Raw genomic sequence first — 25,200 nt, 5'->3', positions numbered from 1 at the left:
AGGGAGATGCAAGAGGGAAGAGAGATGGGAACATATGTATATGTATAACTGATTCACTTTGTTATAAAGCAGAAACTAACACACCATTGTAAAGCAATTATACTCCAATAAAGATGTTAAAAAAAAACTAGTTTATACCAATCATCATAATGTATTAGTGTATATATATATACTTATTTATATAGTTTATATATACAAATATATATACTAATCATCATATGTATACTAGTTTATATATATGCTACTATATATAGTTTATATATATATAAACATGTATATATATATGTGTGTGTGTATATATATACTAATCATCAGGGATACTAAATTTGAATTATATTTATTTTCCAGAGAGCCTGGAAAGAGTGCATAATTTGCCTAACAAACCTGTGTTTTCCTGAGTCTTCATAAGAGAAAATGAGGATATTCATCTTCAGTTGTACTCATTGAGTATACACAGGGGCAAATATTTCTGTTGTGAGACTTAGATGACAAATTAAATTTATGAAGAGTCAAGTTTGGTTGCAGCAAACAGCTTAGTATTTTACATTTTAAACTGTAAGGACCCGGCAGAATTGGAAATTTTTCGTGTGTTGTGCTTGCATTTTGGAATTTCAAGGGCCTGCTCTGCATTTGATTATGATATCCACGTCATGTAAATTGGAATGTATCTTTGAATGAATGAGTACAATAGCAAAACTAAATATATTTGCCCCTGAACAAAATTTCACGTATAGGAAAATCTTTCTTCTGTTTGCTGCCAGATCACTGGAATATGACTGCCAAGGGAAAAATAGCTGTTGTCCTCTTCATTAAAGTGTGACCCCAGGCAAAATAAATAGAACTCTTGAAAATGTGACTGTGGTGAACATGGTGGTTTACCACGCCATCGCCATACACAAGCCCTTCTCCCTAGGGAACGTGGTACTGGCCTATGAGATGTAAGCACAAGCGGGCTAAGCAAGGTTTCCCAGATGCCATGGCTTCTCTGATAAGGAGGGACAGGCACGCAGGAAGGCCCCTTTGGTCTTGTTCTTTATTATTTTTCTCCAGTCGCACTCTTCTTTCCTTGACATTAGGCCTGCTGGTTCAGGAGCTATCAAGAGACCTGGAGGCCACAATGATGAGAGGAAGGTCTTTTATTGTGACTAGGGCACTGGAACAAAGAGAAAAAAGTTCCTGAATCCTCAGTAACGTCATTGAGCAGTCAGTGAACACCAGCTACTGCCTTGCCCTGAACTTCTTGTTCTGTGAGGGAAAAAAAGAAACTGTTTAAGCTACTCTTAATCTTGGTTTCTTTACTTGCAGCTAAACTTATTTATAACTGATAGAGTAGGAAATACGTATTTCTCTCCCTAAAAGAATATTAAATTTTTATTGCAGTCTTTAAATTATGGGAAACATCCAGCTCATAGCTTATTGTCCTTTGACTCATTAGGAAAATTCAAAATTTGACATTACTGTTTAATCCTATTGGGGGAACACCATAGCCCAGCTTTAACAGCCTATAGCAGTAATTGTTTAAAAAGCTTTTAATAGGGAACACTTCTCTCTTTCAATTCTTGCTGCTTTCTATCTATGTTTCTATCTTTCTTTTTCCTCCATTTTCCCTCTCCCTCCACCTTCTTGATCTCTGTTGCTTTCATCTCTATTTCCACCTATAACCCTTTCATTGTATTCCTGACCTAGACAAAGATTATACTTATATTAACTGAATATATTTTTTCTGTTTCCTATTATAATTAAAAATGGATGAGTAAAATATTTTAATTTATAGATTTATAATGCCATATTCCAAAAAGGATTTGTATTGCCATGGTTTGTAAATTTCTTTAAAAAAAAAACAGCTACTTTCCTAATATCTTAGGTTGCCTCTGTGAACTTAAATTTTTTTTGAGCTAATTATTCTTGAACGAAAAATAGTCATCGCTTTTCTGAGAATGATGACTAAGATCATTATAATTTACTTTCATAAAGCAGAAGCAAAAACAGAAACGGATAAAACTCTGTATTTCTTAAAATGTAGAGGAAGCTTACTTGGACCTTGTGATTCCAAGGATCCAACGCCATCTTTAACTTGTTTGTCATTAGTTCATTCATTCAACAGATGTTTATTGAGAGACTGCCCTGTGCAAAGAACTATCGTCTCCTCTATTGCTCCCTCCCCCGCAAAGGGATAATTGGTTAATTAAGATATAATTAACTTTTATCATCCTTATCAGGATCACCAGTCCTAGAAACAAAGTATATTTACCTCATGCCTGCTGAGATAAAATATATTTATCTCATGTTCTCTCCAGAACCAAAGAGAGAATGAAGAGAGAGAGCCAAAGGGTTGGACGCATAGTTTTCTTCCCAGGTCTTAGAGGTGTTGGTGTCATTTTGCTCAGTGACTTATTGAAAAATTAAAATCCTTATGATTAGTTAAGGTTATCTTAATCAGTTTCCTTGTTTTTGCAATGCAAACCCCTAGGAAACCTGCAACAACTGTGAGAAAGCTCTGAGTTGTTTAGGATCATGGAAAACTCTATTTGGAAGAAGTACGTGGTAGCACACAAGAAAACAGAGGGCACAGTCTCTGAGGTCTTTTTTTTTTTTTAACATCTTTATTGGAGTATAACTGTTTTACAATGGTGTGTTAGTTTCTGCTTTACAACAAAGTGAATCAGTTATACATATACATATGTTCCCATATCTCTTCCCTCTTGCGTCTCCCTCCCTCCCACCCCCCCTATCCCACCCCTCTAGGTGGTCACAAACCACCTAGCAGATCTCCCTGTGCTATGAGGCTGCTTCCCACTAGCTATCTGTTTTACATTTGGTAGTGTAGATATGTCCATGCCACTCTCTCACTTCGTCACAGCTTACCCTTCCCCATCCCCATATCCTCAAGTCCATGCTCTAGTAGGTCTGTGTTTTATTCCTGTCCTACCACTAATCTCTTCATGACATTTTTTTTTCTTATTTCTTAGATTCCATATATATGTGTTAGCATATGGTATTTGTTTTTCCCTGAGGTCTTAATAAGAAAAGCGGTGATGAGGAAGTGTGTGTGTGGTCAAGATTTCCTCTGTGCAGGAGGTCTTTGCCTCCACTCTCCCACTTTGCATAATCCCCTTATTCAAGGCTTCTAAAGCAGTATTAACGAAGACAACATATTGAGTGTTTGGGTTCCTAAGATCATTTTTTAATTTTATATACCATTGGTCAGGTAGTTCTAGAGTTTAATATTAAGTTCTCTGTTCCAAAATTTTAAAGACACGGAGAGACCCTAGAAAGAGTTCAAAGGAATGAATCAAAGAGAAATATAGGACTTGTGAATAAAGATTTAAGAAGAAAGGCTCTAGAGAGGAAACATCATTTATTATTGGCAATGAAAAAGAGATGAAAATTTATTTCATCAAAATGAAAGAATGGCTGATTTTCATGGGTGCTGAACATAGAATAATTACAAATATACTTTAATAACTGAGAAGCTTAATATTAAAAGAGTGGATTACCAAGAAAAGGCTTACCATTTCTTGGCAATTTTATGCCTTTTGGTATGAAGCCAAAATAATTGGCCAAATTGATTTTGTTAAAAAAAAAGGTAATTCAGTGTTAATTGATATACTCTGGTGAAATTTATCAAGGGACAGGGAGAGAAAAACATCTAACATACAAAATAAAATTGCACATACATGAACAATGTACAATCTTATGTAAAAAATTTACATGTAATGGACAATTTCACACAGAAAATTACTTAGCAATACTGAATCAAGTAGAAATAAAAGAAAATCTTAGTAGACCTGTAACCTCTAAAGAAACTAGATCAGTGTTTAAAACTCTTTCCCCCTTCTATATAAAAAGCCAAAATGAAAACCCAAACTGAACAAACAACAGATCAAGATCAATTAAAAGGCAAGTTATGACACATCATCAAGAAACAATTAATTCCAAAACCATATAATCCTTCCAGAAAATAGAACAAAATAAAACAGGTGACATCTTACAAATAATTTAATGAGGCTAAATTATGATGCCAAAATCAAGTAAGCATTTTATTGATAATGGATGATTAAAAGTCATTCTTCCTTGTGAAAATAGATGCAAAATTCCTGAACAAAATATTAGCAAACCAAATCTCGCAATGTGTTGAAAAAGTACATCATGAACGAATTGGCTTTTCCAAAGAATTCAAGGAAGGTTAATGTTTAAAAATACATTGCAAAGCATGATACAACCATTCATTTAGATTATTATTTTTTTATTTTTATTTTTTATTGAAGTATAGTTGAATTACAATATTGTGTTAGTTTCAGGTATACAGCACAGTGATTCATGGGGTTTTTTTTGAAGATTATAGTCTATTTTAGATTATTACAAAATATTGGGTATAATTCCCTGTGCTATAGGGAATTGTTGCTTCTCTATTTTAAGTATAGTAGTTTTTATGTGTTAGTCCTGTACTCTAATTTGTCTCTCCCCCTTCCCTTTCACCTTTGGTAACCATAAGTTTGTTTTCTGTCTGTGAGTCTTTTTCTGTTCTGTATATAGGTTCATTTGTATTATTTTTTAGATTCCACATATAAGTGATAGCATATAGTATTTGTCTTTGATTTATTTCACTAATCGTAATATTCTCTAGGTCCATCCATGTTGCTACAGATGGCAGTATTTCATTCTTTTTTTGACTGAGTAATATTCCATTGTAGATATAAGCCACATCTTCTTTATCCAATCATCTGTTGATGGGCATTTGGGTTGCTTCCTTGTCTTGGCTATTGTAAATAGTGCTGCTATGAACGTTGGGGGTGCATGTGTCTTTTCAAATTAGTATATATATTTTTTTCCAGGTATATATACAAGAGTGGAATTGCTGGATCATATGGTAGTTCTATTTTTAGTTTTCTAAGGAACCTTCATACTGTCTTTGCATAGTGTCTGCACCAATTTACATTCCCACCAACAGTGTACAAGGGTTCCCTTTTCTCCATATCCTCTCCAGCATTTATTATTTGTAGACTTTATGATGATAGCCATTCTGACCTGTGTGAGATGATATCTCATTGTGGTTTTGATTCACATTTCTCCAATAATTAGCAATGCTGAGCATCTTTTCATGTTCCAGTTGGCCATCTGTATGTCTTCTTTGGAAAAATGTCTATTTAGGTCTTCTGCCCATTTTTTGATTGGGTTGTCTGTTTTTTAAATATTGAGTTGTATGAGCTATTTATATATTTTGGATATTAACCACTTGTCAGTTGCATCATTTGCAAATATTTTCTCCCATTCCATAGGTTGTCTTTTTGTTTTGTTGATGGTTTCCTTTGCTGTACAAAAGCTTTTAAGTTTGATTAGGTCTCATTTGTTTATTTTTGCTTTTACTTCTTTTGCCTTGGGAGACTGATCTAAGATAATATTGCTATGATTTATGTCAAAGAATGGTTTGCCTATGTTCTCTTCTAGGAGCTTTATGGTGTCATGTCTTACATGTAGGTATTTAAACCATTTTGAGTTTATTTTTGTATATGGTGTAAGGGGATGTTCTAATTTCATTTTTTTTTATGTAGCTGTCCAGCTTTCCCAACACCACTTATTGAAGAGACTGTCTTTTCTCCATTGTATATTCTTGCCTCTTTTATCATAGATTGACTGTAGATGCATGGGTTTATTTCTGGGCTCTCTATCCTATTCCATTGATCTATGTGTCTGTTTTCATGCCAATATCATGCTGTTTTGATTACTGTAGCTTTGTAGTATAGTCTGAAGTCTGGAAGCGTTATACTTCCAGCTTTCCCCGCCCCCCCTCAGGATTGCTTTGGCAATTCTGGGTCTTTTATGGTTCCATATAAATTTTAGAGTTATTTGTTCTAGTTCTGTGAAAAATGTCATGGGCATGTTGATAGGGATTGCATTAAATCTGTAGATTACTTTGAGTAGTATGACCATTTTAACAATATTAATTCTCTCAGTCCAAGGGCATGGGATATCTTTCCATTTCTTTGAATCATCTTCACTTTCCTTTATCAGTGTTTTATAGTTTTCAGCATATAGATCTTTCACCTCCTTGGTTAAGTTTATTCCTAGGTATATTTTTATATGATTTTAAATGGGATTTTTTTTTTTTACTGTCTCTGATATTTCATTATTAGTGTATAGAAATGCAATGGATTTCTATATCTTAATCTTGTACCCTCCTACCTTGCTGAAATCATTTATTAATTCTAATAGGTTTTGTGTGGAGACTTAGGGTTCTCTGTATAGAGTATCATGTCATCTTCAAGTAGTGATGGTTTTACCTCTTCTCTTCCAATTTGGATACTTTTATTTCTTTTTCTTATCTGATTGCTGTGGCTAGGACTTCTAATACTGTGTTAAATAGAAGCGATGAGAGTGGGCGTCCTTGTCTTGCTCCTGAATTTAGTGGGAAGGCTTTCAGCTTTTCACCATTAGGTATTAATGTTGGCTGTGGGTTCGTCATAAATGGCCTTTATTATGTTGAGATATGTTCCCTCTGATGAGACTTTTTATCCTGAATGGATGTTGAATTTTGTCAAATGCTTTTTCTGAATCTACTGAGATGATTATGTGGTTTTTATCTTGCCTTGTATTGATGTGTTGTATCACACTGATTGATTTGTGTATGTTAAATCATGCTTATGACCCTGGAATAAATCCAACTTGATCATGGTGTATGATCCTCTTTATATATTGTTGGATTTGGTTTGCTAATATTTTGTTGAGGATTTTTGCCTATTTAGACAATTATTATCAAAATTATTACCTTCCTGCTAATTTGAGAGCCCAGAGAGGGCAAAATTGTGTCTATTTTGTCCACTGTTTTATTCCCAGTTCCAGGCATAAGGGCTTTTGGTGGGCACTCAGTGAAATTTTTTTTCCTATTAAATTAAATTACATGTCTTTGGATAATAAAAATTTAGTTTCAGAGGTATTTATAGAAATCAAAATGTGTTAGATGTCTTAATTCAAAGTAGAAAAGAATATTCGTTAATATTTTGAAAGGTAGAGGTAATGTCCTAAGGAATTCTTTTCAGTTCTTTTGGAGTCAGAATGGCCAAAAATATGTATCCAGTCCTCCACTTCCGGCTAATATTGGACCCTGAGCCACAGATTCTTTCTCAGAATCCTCAACACGGTCCTGGAGTTACTCAGTATCAGATAATTGGAATTGGTGCATGCAACACAACCTATTTGGTATTTCTGTTTTGTCTCAGGAAAAAAAAAATCACATTTTGTACTCTATCAAAATATTTAATTATGTACTGACTGATGATACTAGCATAGAAACAACCTTAGGAAACCCTACCTTTTAATATAGATTCAATCTCTTCGCTTTGCTTTCCCATTGTACTTACTATAAGACCTTAAGGCAATGGTTTGGGACAAATTATTTATCATTTCAGATTCAGCAAAATTTACTTTGGGCTTTTAAACTGTAAAAATCTGAATGATTTTGTGAAAACTTGGATTCTAATTGCAGCTTTGTTTTGGCAAATCTAAACCTAGATTATAAATATTAATGTGTCTAGATGATATATCTCAAGTTATTGTCCAAAATTTTAAATAAATTCCAGCTAGAAAAAGAAACACATTTCTCAATTACTTTTTTTTTTTTACAGTTTTTTATTGGAGTAAAATTGCTTTACAATGTTGTGTTAGTTTCTGCTGTACAATGAAGTGAATCAGCTATATGTATACCTATATCCCCTCCCTCTTGGACCTCCCTCCCACCTTCCCCCATCCCACCCATCTAGATACAATGGAATATTCTCAATTACTTTTGAAAAGCCATATGTTAAGTGGCCAGGAGGTTCAGGGTAGTTCTAATGAATCACATAATAGAGGCAGTCTTAAATTGTAGAGAATTATCTTCTTGCATAATTAATTTGAGGTTCAGAGGTAAGGTAATCGGTATCATTTTCTCTAACAATCAGACATCTTTAATTGAGTATTGCTCCTCTATCCTTAGGGGACCTTTTTCCAATTTAAGCATGAAGTTGAAAGTGTCAGTTTCAATCACTCTTGCACCAGAGGGTACCATTTGCCCACATAAGTATCATCAAAGAGATCTGAAGATGCTTTTTCTGTGAGGGCTTAGATATTGAACTTCCATGATGAATTACGTCTTTCAGCATGCATCAGAGTCTCAGTTTCTCTCCAAGTGAAAACAAATTTTTTCCAATTTTAATTTGCCTTATTGTTTACAGATATAATGCTTTTCTTATTTTAATTAAAATAATGAGCAACCAAAGATTTTCATTTTTTTGTCTCATTTATGGATGGATAAAGTATATATCTTGGTATTTGTTAAGTAGTTGATTTAAAATTTTTGTCTCATAATGAAAAGAAAAGTAATTACCACTTATTAAAGACAATGACAGCTTTAGAAATACACTGCTTTATAAAAATTAGAAAAATTATGAAACTTCCTGGAAATAATTAGAAATATTGGGCTGAAATGGGGTTTGAGTACATAAAATCATAGCAGAATAAAAATATTGCAAATCACTCAAAATGTTAGCACTGTCTTTTAGACAGTTTTTATTGACAGAGTTTAAAAAAATCAAGTGATTATATAAATTTTAATAAAAATGGTAAAGATTATTTAATTCATCACATTATAAAAGTAAGGAGGTTTAATTACAGTTTTGTGAGGAGTTAAAATTTCAAGTAGGGATTCTCATAGAGAAATGGTAAAACTCAACTAAAAATATCAATGCTTCTAGGAGGAGCTAATTCTATATCTTGGGGAAGAGAGTTTTCAAGATTAGGCTAGAAATTTTTGTTTCCAGCAGGCAAGTGTGCTTTGAAATGTTCTGATATGGTGTTGACAGGACTCAGAAGCTAGCTTAAAAAGAGTTCCCACTGGCTAATTTGTGACAATTCGAGCATTAAAAAAAGGTAATAAGAATCACAATTGATTAAAACAGCAGAGCCTAGAAGAAGCCATTATTCATAATTATGCTTAAAAGAAAATGGAACTTTATTTTCTCTTCATATAAATGGTTCTACATTCAGGTTAATTTTTGAGAGGAAAATTTCCTCATAATAATATATACATAATATATATATAATATATAACATAATAATAATAAAATATTGATGTATATTTGTAGATATTATTTTTAAGGTGGGTAAGGTCATATCCATACACAAATAATAATATGACCAGCACCATTGTTATTGGTATTTTGTGGAATCTGCTTTGTTCACCCTTCTTGTATGCTTTTCTGACCTCCCTTTATGGCTAATTTGTCCTCTTCTAGAAGTATATTTTAAGTGCTTTTATTTAGAATCTATTAATAGAAGAAACAGTTTGTTTTCATCTAATGATGTTTTGCCCTCATTATCGGATGATAATTTTGTTGGACATACATTTCTAGATTGATTTTCGAATGTATTTTTTGAATACATTTTCTCAGAATTTTCTTTCTTCCATTGTAACTGCTGATTTGTTTTCAATCAAATTGTCATACTTTAAGGATACTCTTTCATCTGTGGATGCTTTTTCTCTCTATTTTTGTTATTTTTTTGAGAACAGTGGCTTTGTGTTTTTTTGTTTACTCTTATATCATCAAAGCCCAGAATAATGTGTCTCACGGTAGTTGCTCAATAAATACTTCTTAAATGAATATTGTTAAGGTTTTCACCGTTTTAATATGACTTTGTCATAGAGTTCTTGTATGAGTCTAAAGAGCTTAGTATGGCACTGAGCACATAATAACTACTCAATAAATGGTAGCTTCTGTGTTTATTGAGAGAAAGAGATTGTTAATCTCTGTAATAGGAGGAGAAGGAGCTATCTGTAAGTATATGTATCACAAGGTTACATTCTAGAAAGTAGGCAAAACAAAAGAACAACACACATACACACATACTCACACCGTATCTTCTCATCATACTTCCAAGTTTAAATACAAACATTGATTTTTGTTTCTTATTTTTTTCCCTTTGGCAGCCACAAAAAACGTTTGAAGTAGTAAAATTTACCATAAAAACATACCAAAAAAGTTACCTCTCCAGTTCTATTTAATGATGCTACAAATATAAAACCAGAATTGCTTGCTTAAGAATAGAATATCGTCTTTGCAAACTGAAGAGAAATGTATTCCGTAGAAAGGCCGTTTTGATGAAAGTTTGTTCATGCAGTAAAAAATATTAGACCAACTTTTGAAATAAATTGTAAATGAAAATATTAAAAGTTGCAACTCAGGGTAAAGGTGATATTCTTGGGCCATGTTGTTATTGATATTTCTTTCAGTGTTTTCATAGAAGGCTCCTGTTCCATTATACCAAGACATCTAAACTTCTCTCTAAAGATCTTCAAAGAAGTGAATACACGTTTCTCTAATGGTGTTCCAGATCCATCAGATAATTCCATTTGAGATTTCCAAGGAGATTCAATGCCAGTATTTTTCATTCTAATTTTTTAGGATACGGTTTTTTAAAACTTCTAATTGGACAGAATTCATTACATTAGACCATGTCATTTATAATATTTATATGATTCCAAACAGCCACATATTCAACAAAAATTAGTCATCAAATTAATTATGTGATCAATTTGTCTTTATTTACTTTGCTAAAACTTAAATTTATAAAACCTGCATTCTGCTAGCATCTTACATTTGATGAAATTCAGTGTTCTGTGGTTTCCACTTGTGCACATTCAACAAGATTGGGTTATCAGCATTACTAGAAGGACCCTATTGTGTTTTACATGATGATCCTCCAGCTTGGAACTTCACAGTAAGTGAGGTATTGATTTGAGCTCAATACCTGCTGAATATAGTTCCTCAAAGTGCTAAAAAAAAGTACCTGCTAAATGAAAGAATCTTTCAACGCTGGAGTGGGGAGAATGATTTTTAATAAATGTGAGTGCTTTTTGCATGTTGCAGGGAATTTTGAAAATATCATTTATCCTAAATATACAATCCAATGTGATATATTTGTTTTGCATGTGGAAATGTCACCTGCCATATCAGTAAACAAAGGATATTGCAGTCATCAAGCCATCAGCCACTGTAGCCGCCCACGACTGTGCACCTTGAGGGGATTCAGGATGGAGAAAAACAGGATACTTGCCTTTGATATCAAGGCCAGATATATCAAAGGATTGATTTCAATGAGGCCAGACTCTTGCATCTTCCTATATATAGAAAAGCGCTAAATTCATTAACTTGAGATGTCTGGTTTTCTTTAGCAGTAATCTTCTGATGTTCCGACTACCTGGTTTTTGTTGCAAAAACTCCTATATATATCCTGGCTCCTCTCATACTTCTTAGGAGCAGTCCCTCAGAGCAAGCTGAGAGGCTGTCTTCCAGGCTTATGTCCTCAGCAAGTCCACCAAATAAAACATGATTCTCAACTTTCAGGTTGTGCATTTTTTTCAGTCGACATGCATTTTTTCTCTTTCATGGAAAACTGGCCATACATTGGGGTAAGTGGTAACAGGTCCAGACACATGCAGGAACCCATTGCTCTGGTTCCCTCCACTCCTTTCACACGCAGCACATGCCCATTCCTGCAAGCCCTTCTTCAGAAAATTGTGAATCTAAGGGCCCACGTCAATTCGTTGTGTCTCTTTTTTCATTTAGTACAAACAAAAAAGTGTTGAGAGAGTGGAAGAAAGTTCCTTTCCCAAGGAGCTCAGTGAATATATTCCTTTGGAATTAGAGAGGAAATTAAACTGTGGCTGAACCTTTTTCCTTTTTTCTTTCCAAAGCTTCCTGCTGTTTGATGTCCAGGATGATTGCTTAGACTACTCAAGGGGCCACTGGAATAATAGGCTTGCTTACTTAGCAGAGCCTGGATATTTCTTAAATTTGAAACAAAGCTGAGAAAGATAAATTTTGTCTCTGTAGTCTGTGTTTACAGATTGTACTTCGTGAGACTTGTCTGTAATACATTGCATCTAAGCAGTGGGGTAGTTGCTTCTATACCAATTGAGAAAAGAATGTTTAAGTCTGCCAGATGCTGTTTTCATTAAATTATTATGATACTTCTTTTTATACAAAGTTAGGCGAAAATGATCTCATAGGTTCCTATCAGCTCTACAGTTCAATTTCTCAAATGACTCAATGATTCCCCTTAAATCCTTGGCACTTAAGATAATTTCTGAATTATCACATAAGAAATAATTTTCACATTTGTTTTTAGAAGGCAGAAGTTACCATATGAACTAATGGGTGGATCATAGATTAATACAGCTGCAGGTTGGATAAGAGAAGCACTGTACATTTTAATACCTCATGTGACTTTTTAAGAGACAGTATAATTTATTGGTTTAGTGCATGGGCTTTGGATTTTGGGCTGCCCTGGGTTGAGACCCTGGCTTGGTATATCAGTTAGCTAAGTTTTTATTTGATTGCAAAGAAACAAACGGTCAGCTTAGGCAAAAAAGGAAATTTACTGGCAAACTGAAAGATTGGAGAACCACATCTTGAAATAGGAAGAAATCAACGGTTTTGGGTGGAGCAAGGAAACAACAACTAAAGGAAATTTCTCAAGACAGGAACAGTCAGATCAGAATGCTGCTTCTAAATGAACAGGATCTCACCATTTTTTAAAGCCTTGCACCAATTCTTCAAGGGTAGAAGTCCCAGGAAAGAGTGTTTGGCTAAATTTTTTCCCCCTTCCAGTTCCAGTCTAGTGGAAAGAAGGATCTGGACCTTCAACTTTTATAATGGAAATCAACTATTTTACTACTTATTAAGACAATTGCTTATGAGCTATGATGCTATTACATTATTATTTTGTAGTTTCTACAGTTGTTTCACATACATTTGCTTCCTTAAATTCTCACAATATGCTGTTAGGTAACTAGTAGATTTTATTATCCTTGTTTTATGGATGAGAACCCTGAACTTAGGGACACTGACTAAAGCCTAAAGCCTGATGTTCTTCCAAACCATGTGTTTCGTTCTACAGAGCGCAGCCCGTTACCACACTATCATTGGTTTGGGACAAAAGACGAGTGAAGAACACTGAGACAGAATGTTCTTTCTGAGAAATAGTCGGATCTCAATGAAATTCGGAGCAGACTCCTTAGCAAGAGGATTGTTTGTTCGCTGCTTGGCTGCAGGTTGGTCAGTCTACTGTGTGTTTCCTAGAAGTCGATGTTCTGAGAGTGAAACCCTGATACACAGGATGGGATCCACATTGCAGTTCAACCCTGTGATCTTGTGATTTCATTGCAAAGATACCCAAGCCTGTAAAACTGAGTTTTGAAAGTTTAGCTTTGATGCTGTTAACCTGTTAAAATGTGACAGTACAGAAAAGCAACGTGTCACACACCACAGAATTTTCCAAAGCAGTTCTTGGCTGCATGTGGGGGGCAAAGCTGCATTTGTCTTCCTTTCAGCCTGACACGTGGACACCTACACTTAAGAGTGGGCTAGTCTGTTTGATAACAGGCTCAGTTTTTGTCTCTGCAAGGTGACATCTCTGCTGGGATAAATACTTAGTCTAGGAGGCTGTTTTTGGAAACCAAGAGGAAGCTAGCATTGTCTGGGGTCCATCTTCCTTTCCTCCTCTCTCTGCAACAAGAAAGCAGAAGTATGTTGGTAGTAAACAAAGTCAGCATTCTCCCACTTCACTAAGAATACTAGCAAGAAAAGGATCAGAAAAGGGAGAACATATTTAATTTCTTTTGGGACCTACCGACTGGGTCCTCATTTCTTTTATGTTACTTTCTTAAAGCACTTGACATGAGATTCTGAGAACAGCCCATGTTGCATGTGTTCTGCTAAAACCTCAAGGCTGCCTGGTGTTCAGCATCCTTTTCAGTACTCACCCTTTGCTGCTTCTTATTTGAGTTCTTACAGTTACAGTCTGTACCTCCTGCGAGACTGTGAACTCCGTGAGAATTAGAGACTATTTCTCATCCATTTTTTGCATCCTTTAGTGCCTCTCAAAGCTCAATCTGTGGACCAGCAGAATTGGCATCACCTGGGAGCTTGTTAGAATCTCCTATTTTACTCCTGACTTACTGAGTCGGAACCTTTGTTTTAACAAGATCCCAGGTGCTTCCTATGCACATTAAAAATTGAGCAATGCTGCTCTGTAGCACTTTTCATACAATATATGTTAAATAATAATAAAGATAATAAAGCATGTGAGGCAGGTAATTATATATCACTGATAGAACACCCTCCACTGCCATTTTTTTTCTTTCCACCTCTTTAACATTGTTGAGTCACCCCAGAATCCTAGAAGCGATGGAAACTTGATCCTTCTGAATACAGATGAAGTTGGTAGTTTCAGAATCTACTTGCCCAACTCAAAAAAAAAAAAAGAGAATTAAAATAAGTGATCATGCAGTGTGGAGGGATGAAGGAAGAGAGGCAGTGCACAGCAAGCTTAGTTCTTTTGTGCTTCGCTCAAAGACTGTGCTTGCTGCCTACACGTGGTTGTCACCGTGAGCTCCAAGGAGCAGTAGGGATCCTAAGGCTCTGTCTCAGTTTCCCTCATCACTCCATCCATCCTCAGCTAGCTCACTCACTTTTATCTGTTTCATTTATAGATTTTTATGCTCATGCTTTATTTGGAGGAAAAAAAAAATCACAACTTAAAATATGCACCAAAAAATAAGCACAAAATGATCCCCACCCCAACTCAAAAAGCCAAGTTAAAAACCACTTTGCTAAGCCATGCATTATAATATTGTATTATCAAGGAGTGGGTTAATAGCTACTAATGTTCTCCGTGCTCAGTATACTAATTGGCATTTAAAAATTTTTAATTAAAGGATAAGGAGGGAATTTAACCAAAGTTCACCAGTGATTATTTGCCTTCCCTGCTCTTCAAGTTTCTTATGTTGGAAGCTGGCTATTTTGTTTACCCACAGGGTTCATTCTGGGGGTAATTATGATTGCATAAGCTCAAAGCGCTGTTCCAAAAAGTTATTGATATTTTAGTTGAGTTGGGCTCTGTTCAGTATTTGCTGACTGCATGCTGTATGGCAAGGACTGGGGTAGTAGCTGGGTCTATAAAGGGGAGAATGACACAGTCCTGTGCTCTCGAGAAACTTGTAGGCTGGTAGGCTGGACAGGCATGTAAATAGATCATTTTGAAAGACTAATTTAAGTGTTATGATACTGGGATACTCAGGGTATGTGGGTCTCAGGAGAGAGGAGCATTATGTGATTGGAGAAGAGACACTTCTCCTGGGACTGTGTTTTGCATGAGGGGTGGAGGCAGGTGAAGAAATAATTGCTGGAAACACATTCCAGGTAGAAGTCACAGTGAAACTAAAAACGCTGATGTATGAAACAGCATGTTCTATTTTGGGAACTTTGCCAACTGCAAATTACAGTGCAGGAGAGGCAGACAATGAGGCTAGAGAGATAAGCTAGTCTCTGGAAAGAATCTGCCAAACTTGACATGCTTGAATTTATCTGTAAATAAGTGATGTCATGAATTCTACATGAGGAAAACAACCACTCCCACCACTCCCACCACTGGTTCAAAAGAAAAATGCACTCATTTTCAACCTTATTGTGAAAGTATGCTCTTTTTCCTTAGGGTACGCTGATCTTCCTCAGTAGGAGAATGGCTTATGAAATTATGTCTCTTCCCAGTGTCGTGAGGGAAACAGGCATGAACAGTGGGAAAGAACTGTAGTCCAATAAGATAGTATCTAAGTCAGCACTGCATTTATTGGGGGCATTAAAAAGAACACTCAACATTTTGCATGACTTTGATATACACGGCTGTAGTGGTATAGAGCGGTGAGCTGACCTATGGAAAAGGCAACAGTCTTTGTTTTTGCAGAAACCACCGCTGATGCATTGCAGTATCTAGAAATTTACAGTCGTGGATATCAGAAAGAGGCATATTATTATTAATAACTTTATTGAATACATTGTAAGAGGAAGGAAGAAAGTACTTAGGTATCCCCCATATACTCTCTATTTTCTTCTTGGTAAAGGAAATGATTTATGGTAAGAATTAAACTCCATGAGGGTTAACGTATGCTTTTTGTTGTTGTTGAATTCATAACATTTAAACATATTGTAGGCACTTAAGAACTATTTACTGAATAAATGGATGCATGAGTTAATTCATTAATCTGAAAGGGGATAGACTGAGTTTTTCTGAGCAGTGTCTTATTAGCTAAATACTACCACTGATTAAAAAAATAATGAAAACTACAGGGAATAATAACCCTAGGAACATGGAGATGAGTGACATATTCTAAAGGTGGGAACTCTTGTTGGTCAGAGGATTCCATTAGGCAATGAGGGGGTAGGTGGTGGGTGATGGGGGTAGATAAAATTATCTGGGATTCTAAGAAATTTTCAGTGATATTTTAAAAATCATAACATAAATTAATACATGCTTATTGATAAAATTCAAGCAAACAAAGACATAGTTATAAACCTAGTGTTGCCCTAGTGTGGTGCAAGAACAGAGCAATAAATCAGTAGAACCAAATAGAGAGCTCAGATTGGACCCATGTATACATGGGACCCCAGGTGGATTTATTGTGAAGCAAACAAAGCTTAGGCTTCACGGCTCCTTACTTGCTTTGGGAGGGGCCCTCCCAAGATATTCACACTGTTTTATGTTTTAGTGAAATTTGCAAGAGTAAGTTATTTTTATTGCAATTAGTGAGGACCACTAGCTCTTGCCACTCTGACTGCCCCTTCATTACACTTCCCTTTTGTGTTGTATTCGAGTGTCCATGGACAATTTGAATCCAGTTGAGAGGAAATGAGTTGGGAATGTGCCATTTTAACTACAATTTGGAAGATGCATAAAGGGTATGAATACACAGTTTAGAGAAGAGGAAATTCCAAAAGGTAACAAGTATGGTCAAGGTAACAGTGTATGTCAAAATACGTATCATAACTGGTAATTAGAGGATCCCAAACAAAATGCGTCATCTCTGTTGTAATTATTACCCCCAGTCAGTTGGATAATGGCATATGTTGGCAGGAATGTGGGGATATAGGTATCTTCATGCCCTGGTGGGAGTATAGTCTGAGTGTATTTATTTTGGAGGTGGTGGTATTTAATAAACTAAGTATATTTGTTCCATATGGCCCAAGAGTAATGCTCTGGATTAAATATCCTAATGAAGTTCTCATATCTAAAAATATTGACTGCAGCATTATTTCTACCACTAAGGAAGTGAGACAAGCTGGCTGTCCATCATTAGGAGAGGGGATAAACAAAATGGGATAGTATGCAGCAGTTAGAAGCAATGGATTAGGTGTTCACATAGCAATGTGGATGGATCCTAAGACATAGGACTAAAAGAAACCAATAAGAAACAGAATTTTGATGTAAATATGCAACACAAATAAATATTGAATACAAACATGTATACATACATGCTCACAAAACAATACACATGCTGTGAAAATGCATCAAAATAAGAGGTAAACTGTAAACACCAGTAAAGGATTAATAAACAGGTCTAAAACTTGGTTCCTCTCTCCCTGCCTGAGGCAGTTCTGACCTTAGCCAGACCTCTTTGTTAGCAAATTGATGGAATTTACTAATTGGAAGGTAACTGAAAATCTTCCAGGAGGTGCCATGTTCTGATTTCTTATCTAAGGAATTTTTATAGCAGGATGTACTTGGTCTGTCTGGATTATTTATTATAAATTAGTCTTCAGTTTATGGGTTTATGAGCCATAGCTGGGCTGGATAATGGAAGTGAATCACATAGACCTTCTTATTACATAATCAGAAAGTATAAAGGTTGAGAGAAGCACAGAAGTAAAGGGCTTCCTTGTGCCATTTTGTATTGCCCATTGTGCTTCTTGCTGTGAACCCAAAATGCATCCTAATGTGAAAAAGGGATTTAGGAAGATATGTCCTGATATGATGCAGCTCCTTTGTGTACACTTGACTAAACATTAGTAAAGCTTGGTGCTTGGGAAGACATGGGTTTTGTGAGCCTGATTGATGATTCAGCTCATTGTGTTAGTATAAGCACATTGTAATAGTTGCCTGGGAGCACAGGTAGAGTACTAAGAGGGGGATAAAAATAAGTAAATAAATTAGTAAATAATATAAATAAGAGAAAGCCTCACTAGGACAAATGATGATGATATGCTATGAACTGAGGATGTGATTTAACTTTCATCAGCTCTCATCAGAGAAGGTCCACTGTTTTAGGGTGAGTTGTTATGAAATGATAGATAATAAGAACACATTTGGGTATTTGGAAATGGGACACTGCCATAAAAAACAGTGAAACATGTGGACTTGATGGTGGGTAAACTTGGGGAGATGTTAATAAAATCTTAAGAGCCATGAGGACCACGTTAGCAGTATCTAAAAGGACCTCAAATAGCCTGTTGGTGAGAGATTAGAGGAGAGAGGAAATGTTATTGGAAGTTGTAAGAAAAGAGACACTTGTCATATAATAGAAGAAAGTTTATCAGCACTGTACCCTGCAGTAATACGAAAAATAGCAAATGTAACTGATGAACCCCATGATCTAGCTAAGATTTCCAGGCAGAACTTCGACAATGCCAACTTCCTTCATCTCATTGCCTTTCATAAAATACAAATAGAGGGAGATGATTTAAAAAAAGAAACAGTTCATTTTTCAAGCATAATTTAGAGGAAACATAAAAGATTAAGGACTTGCTGGATTCGAAATAAAATTTTTCATTCCTGACCTCGCCACATGATGAGAGATTCTCAAAGTAAGAAAGATCATCAGGCAAGCGATTAAATCCAGAGAACAGTGGGAGAAAAATGGTATAAAAATAAAGCAAATAGTGTGTGTTTTAAGATCCTTTCCTAAGATAAATTAGATGTTTCCTATCTTCAAAAAGTTCGGATTCTGTTGTAGATTCTGGTGTAGGAGACAGACAAGTAAGCAAATAGGTACAATTTAGTGTAATAAGAGCCCCAATAAAAGAAACATGGGATGCTATGAAAGCATGTATTAGGGACACTTTACCCTGACTTGGGAAGGAGGAAAACATAAGATCAGGCTTTCCAAGAGGGCCATGCCTAAACTAAGCCTTGAGGAATAGAAAGGAGTTAGGGAAGGTGGTTGGGGCAGCGGGGGAGAGGTGATGATTTCAGGTAGAGAGAGTGGAGTCATGTTAAAGGAAACCCTCAGAAAAATCTCCCAAAGGAGCCCTGAACCACTCTTGGCACTCCTTGTAATCGTTTTCTCCTTTTATAGGAACAAGTAGGATCAACTGGCTATAAAAATTCTTTTTTAAAAAAGATTTCTGTTATAATTTTTAAAAACTTATGCAGAAGAAGAGAGACTAGTATAATTGTCATGTATTAATCACTTAGCTTAAAAATAATCAAGCTCATGGCCAATCTTATTTTGTTTATGTTTACCCCCTCCCCCATTGCATTATTTTAAAGCAAACCCCAGGCATATATAATTTCATCTGTAAACACTAGTTATCTTTAATGCATAAAAACTCTTTCTGATTAATAATATAATACTTTTATCACACACACACAAATTAACATGAGTTCTTAATATTGATGTTTCCTTTTGCACAAGCTGGGCCAGTGGGTTCCTTCTGGGAAATTGATCACTTAAGTCACTCTAGTGCAGAAAGTGAGTTATTCAGTATTTGAGGTCATTTGTTAAAAATTCCTTTTCTTGGGGAAAATTATGCTAGCTTCCTCTTTTATGGGTATTTATGAATAATAGGCTGGGGAAAACTCTGTCCCTAATTGCCCCAAGGAGTTATAAAAATGTAAGAAATGAAAGTCACTATGGGATCTTAATTTTGTTCCTGAGTGAAGTAATAGAAAGTATTGGGCATTTCCTTTAGGACAATGGCCCTGTTATTTTTAGGGTGGCCTAGCTGCTGATTTCAGAAAATCCCTATCTGGTCTGCTCTTAGTGCTAAGTCATCTCATCTTATACTAGCTTGGGTTCTGGGCTGATCTGGGTGGGTGAATCTCCCTTACCTTTATTCAGAGGAACAAAATTCATTGTTGTGAATAGCTAGCACTGTAGATAATAGGAAATTAGGAGACGGGGTAAACAAGACCAGCCCTGGTACCATGATATCTCAGGACTTCTGTTTAAGTATGAATTACAATCAAATGCTATCTAGCCTTGAAGTAGTAGCTACAGGGGAGAAATCTTCAATTTGGCTGAACCCAGGATATATGCATATAGATTCAGAGATGAGAGCATGACATGCTCTAAGCTCTGCAAGAACTGAGTCAACTATAGGCTTGGTAAGGCAGGTGCTGGAAAAGTTAGTAGTCACCAAATGTAAGCAAAGAAATTAGGAATAATTGAAATACTTTAAGTAATAGATTTCTGTGATCAGACTTGTGTTGGAGCGGGGCACATAGGAGGGCACAAAAGCCAACAAGAGACTATTTTATTACAACAACTAAGAGATGATTAGTGCATGAATGAAAGTAGTGCCAATGGCAGCCGTGACTGTGGAGAGCATGGAAAGATGTTTGTAGATCGAATACATAGTACAGGCAGGCCAGTTGGACAGGAAGTTGAGAGGAAGGAGTCAGAGATGGCTCCCAGGTTTGTGGCCTGACGGTCTTGAAGATTGGTGGGACGCAGATGTCCAACTGCAGTGTTTCTTGGCTGATGTGAAAACTACTGGATTACTTGTCAGTGGTCATTGCCACTCTAAACCCCATTCAGTATTACAGCAGTGGCATTTCTGAGGTCAGGGCTATGGCCAGAGGATTAATTAGGGGATGGGTCAGGCAGTTTGTGTTGGAGCAAAATGCTTATTCATCTGACCTGTCCTCTGCTCAGCACAGAAAACAGTCCCCAAGTTCCCATGTTCCAATGAACTTCATCATATTCCCTAAGGCTTTTAGTTACTCTTACACTAAAATAAGGCTTTATTTGGTCTCTCCAAATTCTAGAGTCTACTTGATGATCTATAGATCTATATAGATCTATAAATCTTATAGATTATAAGAAAAAAAATTGAAACACACTTTGATTTAAAGGGTATTTGCATCCTAAAATTAAAATTAATACTTTCATAAGTTAGATAGGCCTTCATGTGTTATGTATCCCTGCATCTTAATATTGATCATTTATTAAAATCTTTAAATTGATCTTTATCTCTCGTCCGAAAAAGGATTATAACTCTTGGGCTGTTTTCCTTCTGGGTAAACCAGAAGAAGAAGCAGAATATTTAATAATAGATTGTTCTGAATCCCAGGTTCTTAACAGGCTTTATAAACTGGATGTGGAGACAGAATCTTTTGTTCTTTTTCAAAATAATTTATACCAGCATTTATGGACTGGAATAGTTGGTTTCAGCCACCTGTTTTCTCCGTGGACTGTTTCTTCCCTGTATAATATATATTTCTACACTTAATTCCAAAGGTTAGTCACCTGGCATAGCCAGAAGGAAAGCAACACAATGGTGACATTTATTATCTGGAAAAGAGGCAAATTTTCCTCTCATATCTTTAATAGCTAATACTTCTTTCTAGTTTTCAAATTATGCAGCAGCAAAGTGTTTCACGTACCTGGGGAATACCTACTAACTGACAAACATGCAAAGTCCAGGAAAAATTTTTGGTGATTTTTTTTTAGTAATGGAACACATTTTTAATTTATTATCTTGTACCCAGAAGTTAGTTTTACTGGTGACTTACTAGGGTCTGGCACTGATGGTTGATTTGCTGTTATATCAGTTACTTAATTAAAATGAATTATTCATAGTTTTTCCTGATGAACAACCTAATTATTATGCTAATCATAATAATCTAAGTCTTCAATGTTTTCTGACGCATCCTGCCTAATGGGGTTATTAAATATGTGTATAATTATAGTCTTATAAAAATTCAGAAACATGGTTTGACAGACATTTTTATTTCTATTTAGACCTTCAGAAACATCAGGTGTAAGATATCCTTTGCCCTGAACTCAATTAATCTCTTAAATGTCATTTTCTCTTTTTAATATAAAACTGAATGAGTATAATAAATAAAATGACAACCAACTTCATTAGTAATACTAAGAAGTGGAGGACATTTTATACCCAGTCCTGCTTTTGAGAACTTTAGCATTAACAAGAAAATTTTCCTTCATGATGTGGGGATTCTAATGAAAGCAAAAGCAGTGAACTGACCTGATATTTATTGTTATGTTGTGAAATCTTACTTGTTCATAGGAGAAGCAACTATGCCATCCATGGGTTCATTAACAATTGACTGTTTGTATCAGGGTATCAGGGACATCTTTCCTTTACTTCTCTATTACTTTGTTTAATTTCTCAGCCCCAAATTATCATACTTGTATATGCTTATCTTATTTCAGGGCAAAACTTAATATTTAAAGATATTAGGATATTCTTTTGCATTCAGTAATAACAACCACATTAATAACCAACTCCCAAGGGCATCTAAAGCTGGAATATCTGACACACAATCAAGGTAATAGGAAGTGATATTTTGATATCAGGTTGCAAATCAAGCAGTTTGACAACCCATAGCTGGGTATATATAACCAAGAACTAATTAGGGTTCGAAAACACATGCTCAATTTTGTTACAGTCTAGTTGTTAAAGGGATTTTTTGAGACTTGAAAACAGTATCTCATGGCTTTTGTGAAGCATGAAGCCTATTCTGAAGAAATAAGACTGACTCTTTTTGGTTGCAACTCATTTTGTCTTTGAGCACATAGGTATAGATGATGAAAATGAACATTTTCCATTATTTAATGGCTTATACTTTTTACGAGATTTTTTCCCTTATTTTAACTCCCTTATTTTCTCTAGCATGTAAAAACCATCGATTTCCATTTCAAGCTCTGAGATCCATAATTGTGTCCTCTAGGACCTGCAAGTGGAAGACATTTGAGGAACTTACAGTCTTGCTTGTCATTCTCCTCTTCATCCTAGTCCTTTTAGAGAGCCGAGGTCCAGCCATGATAGGAGGCAAACTTGTGTGCTGTGGTCTGATAAAACGCTTTCATTCCCATCTCTTGGGAGCCACTGTGATTGAACACGTTACTGGACGGGCCAACTCAGGTTGTTGGCCTGAGTGTACCCTCTATACAATGATGCCGATTCTCCGGTTGCAGGATGGGGGGGTGTCATTTGAAAATGTTGGACAGCAGAACAACGTTAAATAGTTTCGGTTCTGTTTAAATGATTTTTGTAATTATGTAGGATATAAATAAAAATTAAACTAATTCCTATTTCTAGCATCTTGTTGAGGCAGCTTCAGCTATATTTTGGCCTTGACTTCCCTTTTCCTTTGGGGTCTGTCTTAGTCTGTTTGGGCTGCTATAACAAAACACTACAGATTAGTTGGTAGCTTATAAACAACAGAAATTTTTTCCTGATAATTCTGGAGGCTGGAAGTCTGGGATCAGGGTGCCCACATGGTTGGGTGAAGGCCAGACTTCTTGTAACCTCACGTGTTGGAAGGGACAAGTAAGCTCTCTGGGGACTCTTTTCTAAAGGCACTAAACCTATTTATGAGGGCTCTGCCCTCGTGACCTATTTATGAGGGCTCTGCCCTCATGACCTAATCACCTCCCAAAGATCCCACCTCTTAATACCATTGCCTGTGGTGTTCAGATTTCAACATATTAATTTTGGGGGGGCGGTGAGAAGCAATGTTCAGACCATAGGGTCTGTGGAGAAAGGACACTGCAAAGCTGAAAAGCATTATAAAGACTCTGTTTCAACTGCCTCATTTTCTCCCCTCCCTAAGGGGCACTTAATCTTGGCTCTGGTTGTTTCAAGGATGGTGGGTATGATGTAGCTCTGAGATACCTCCTCTCCAAACTCTCCTTAAAGTTCAGTTTCTCCATTTCATTAAAGGAGGAGGAGGAAGAGGGAGAGGAGGTAGTTACCTTAATTGGTCAGCAGTGATGTCCTTCTTTGGCTGCTTTTCTGACTAACAGTAATTTACAATCAATGTCCTTTCCATGGTGGGTGACCAAACACTGACTCCTCATGGGACACACATATAGGTTTGGTGGGAAGGCTTTGGAGGATGACACTGCACATTTCCCTGCACTGTTAAGCTCCAGTCTGGCCCTTCTCCTTCCACTCCCCCTTGACTCTGGCCAGAAGAAGCCATCTTTTAGCCTCTTATTGGTGGGATTCTGTCACAGGTGAACTGAGCTCTTGAGTGGGGTCCTGCCAAGGTAGCTCAAGCCCAGCTGCCTTCTCTGTTGGTCACACGGCCTGTGGGAAACTCTGGCATCATTTCTAGGGTTGTCATGAACAACTCTGTCCGTGTCTTCAGGGACTTTGTGAGAATGTCTTTTGGACATACACCCAGGTACAGTATTTCCGGGTCATATGAGACATGCATTTATTTTGACTAGTGCCCAGTTGCTCTCCAGGAAGTTTGCACTGGTCTGTATTTTCACCAGCAGTGGACAAAGGTTCATATTTAACAACATCTCTGCCAATAGTTAGCATTTTTCAGCTTTCCAATTTTTGCCAGCCTTCAATAACTTAACTTGTATTTCTGTAATTGCCAGTTGTTTTGATTTGTCATCTGTTTGTCAGCATCTTGAGTTTCTTCTATATTGGATATTCATATTTCCGACTCATTTTCTATTTGGGTTGTTGTCTTTCACTATACATTTGTAGGTGTTTCTTGTATATTCTAAACATTAATCCCTGGTTGGTTTTACACTTTGCAAATATCTTCTTCCATTCTGTCAGCTATGTATTAACTTTATCCATAGTATCTTTTATTGACCAGAAATTCTTCACTTTGACGTAAACAACTTAATTACTCCTTTTTCTTTGTGCTTTCAAAGTTTTGTTTAAACAATCCTTCCTTTGCCTCAGATCTATAGCTAGTCCACATTTTATTCTATCAGCTTTTTTGTTTTATTCTTCACCTTTAGATATTTACTCCTTCGTAGTTTCCTTTGGTGTGTAGGGTTAAGCTGGGATTCACTTTTTGCAAACCATTTTACTAAATAATTCATTGTTTCCCCATGAATTTGTGATGCTATCCTTATCTTATATAAAAGTTTCCCCTCTACATGGTTTATCCCTGAGCTTTCTATTGTGTTTTTTTGGTCCATATGATTGTTCTTATGACAATATCTTTTTTTTATTATTATGAGTTAAAAGTATGTATTTATATCTGGCAGCTTGCCCTTATTTTTTTCATCTTTTTAAAGTTTGGCTTCCTATTAAATAATAAAATTAATTTATTCTTTAAAAATCCAACTGGAAATGTGATTGGTATTACAGTGAATTTATAGAATAATTA

General features: G+C 35.9%; 1 protein-coding gene across 2 annotated transcripts in view; it reads left to right on the top strand.

Annotated features, from left to right (window-relative positions):
- GRXCR1 (glutaredoxin and cysteine rich domain containing 1) overlaps positions 1-25,200 on the top strand; it is a 339,136-nt gene that overhangs the window by 91,822 nt on the left and 222,114 nt on the right. For both annotated transcript variants that reach the window (XR_003680585.2, XR_008617837.1), the window contains exon 6: positions 12,934-13,087. The gene's annotated coding sequence lies outside the window, so the exon portion shown is untranslated. The remainder of the gene's footprint in view (positions 1-12,933; positions 13,088-25,200) is intronic.

The sequence above is a fragment of the Physeter macrocephalus genome, chromosome 7, assembly GCF_002837175.3.
Source record: "Physeter macrocephalus isolate SW-GA chromosome 7, ASM283717v5, whole genome shotgun sequence".
In the NCBI taxonomy this organism is placed as follows: Eukaryota; Metazoa; Chordata; class Mammalia; order Artiodactyla; family Physeteridae; genus Physeter; species Physeter macrocephalus.
This window is presented reverse-complemented; position numbering and strand designations above follow the sequence as displayed.